We start from the raw sequence: 2,262 nt of genomic DNA, 5'->3' as shown, positions 1-2,262 counted from the left end.
TGGACTAAATCCACACTTCATTGTTGATTTTTTTTTTGTGACAATTATTTGGAGTTGACCAGTGTTGAAAGGAGTGTTGTTTGTTTTTCAAAACTACCTAAAAGTGGTAAGTTAACTGTGATGGATATGGACTTATATATATAGACTGGCATACTCTTAAAGACTTAAATTACCACTGACAAATTTGCTGTGTCTGCACCAAAGGCACACACAGCAACGCATACACACACACACACACACACACACACACGTAAACTCTCTCTCTCACACACACCCACCCACACACACAGACAGAAAGAAATGATCAAGTGACTCGCTCCCTCCTTAATGAGAAAACCCCTATCTGTAGATAGATTTGGTAATTATTAATTATAAGTGGGTACAGTGCCTGGGAGTTCTTAGTAGGGTGACAGGGCCATGGTGATAAGATGCAGTGCCACACTAATAGTGCCATCCACCAGCGTGGTGCTTCAAAGATGCTGGGAGTGGCAGCCTGACACTTTGAGGGTCCGCTGAGGAGGCCACGCAATAATCATAATTGTTTCTAGATCAAGAAGGCCATAATTAATTTGCCTGTCTTGAAGTTCAGCAAAGGGAAAGGACTGGCTGCTGGTACAGAGGAGGCAGCGACAGTGGTAGAGGAGGGAGAGGGTTGTGTGTATGTGTGTGTGTGTGTGTGTGTGTGTGTGTGTGTGTGCGTGTGTGTGAGCAAGCATATGTCTGTGTGTGTACGTGCAGGCCATAGTTCCTCTCAGAGTGGCAGGGTAGTAATAAAAGCTATGCAAAAGCAGGGAGGCGTGGAGCGACGTTTAGATGTTTAGCTACGTGCTGTCTGTCCACAACAGGGGCCAGTGTGGTGTGTGTGTGTGTGTGTGTGTGTGTGTGTGTGGGTGTGTGTGAGACAGAGAGAGAGCGAGTGCATTTGTGTTTACGTATGTGTGTGTCTTAACGCCGTCCCATTGCGAGGGAATTGAAATACCATAACAGCGACAGTTTGTCCGGCTGCTTCTCTCCATTTAATAGTTCTACTGCGGCGGTATTTAATACAAGGGGCCCTGGCTTTTTAAAAACTATTTAAAAAAAACACAAATCGCAGTGTGCAGAAAATGACCGACTTAATGAAAACAGTGTTCCCCCAACGCTGCCCTGCAGGGGGTCCGGGACCTCGGGGAATACTTGGGAATGCAGGGACCACGGGGTGCAGAATAATGACCATGGGACCTGGACCGCAGAGCGCACGCTTGTTATGCTAAAAGGCAGGGCTGGTAGCCTAAGGGCTGAGATGGGAGGGCAGGGACACACACACACACACACACACACACACACACACACACACACACACACACATAAACATAGGGAGGAGACAGCTGTTCCTTAATAACCTATGGTAAATGGTGTCCGAGGTAATTAAGGTGCCCAGGAGGAGCAGAGGAAAAGGTTTCTCTCAGCCACACAAGACAATGAGAGGCAGCCAGGGTTTTCCCATGAGGGAAATCAACTTTAAGACACTTTGAGTCAGCTCAGATTTTGAGAACTTGCTTTCACCAATAAGTTTGGAAATCAAGAAGAGAAACAAGTGCTTAAGATTATTCACGTCAACCGCTGAAGACTATCCCATAAGTTTTCTCTAGGAAATTCACACGGCCGAGTTAGAAGCCATCATTTACAGAGACATTTATCTGCAGAGGGGAAAGCAGGGATGACATTTTATTCAATTCATACAGACATTTACACATTTGTTGAAGTGAAATGGATGTGGGTTTGAAATTAATTTTGGAAACCAAATAGCCAAACCAAAGAAACCTGCTGAACCCTTGTTAAAAACTCAGATGTTGACAAAATTCATGCTTATCAAAACATTTTCCAAGCCCCTCAACTTTCATCTTTATTTATATTTTCTACCCATGTCCTTTAATTCATTTGCAGTTTTAAACTAGATTTCTCACAGATTGCTGACAGATGTTCATATGTTAATATAGACACCTGTCACACTGTGGCTGACTTTTTGCTGTGGCAAAAAGTAAAAAATCACAACAAAGGTGGAATTATCCAACTATATTAACAAAAAACGTACCACAGTAAACTACCCAATTCTGATTAACAACAGTAAAACTTTGGGAAGCAATGACAACATAAGTATATTTATTACCATGAATAATTTTTTTTGCCATTTCCTGTTTTGCTCATGCCATTTCCTTTATAGCTAACCTCAACAGGAACGTGAATATGTTAAGGTAATCACTTCCCACTGCAATTGTCTGT

This window comes from Centroberyx affinis, unplaced genomic scaffold (genome assembly GCF_046629955.1).
Source record: "Centroberyx affinis isolate AG114_WGS23_722 - 3 ecotype Tasmania unplaced genomic scaffold, CSIRO-AGI_Caff_v1 ptg002423l_1, whole genome shotgun sequence".
Taxonomy (NCBI): Eukaryota; Metazoa; Chordata; class Actinopteri; order Beryciformes; family Berycidae; genus Centroberyx; species Centroberyx affinis.
Note: the sequence above shows the minus strand (reverse complement) of the source record.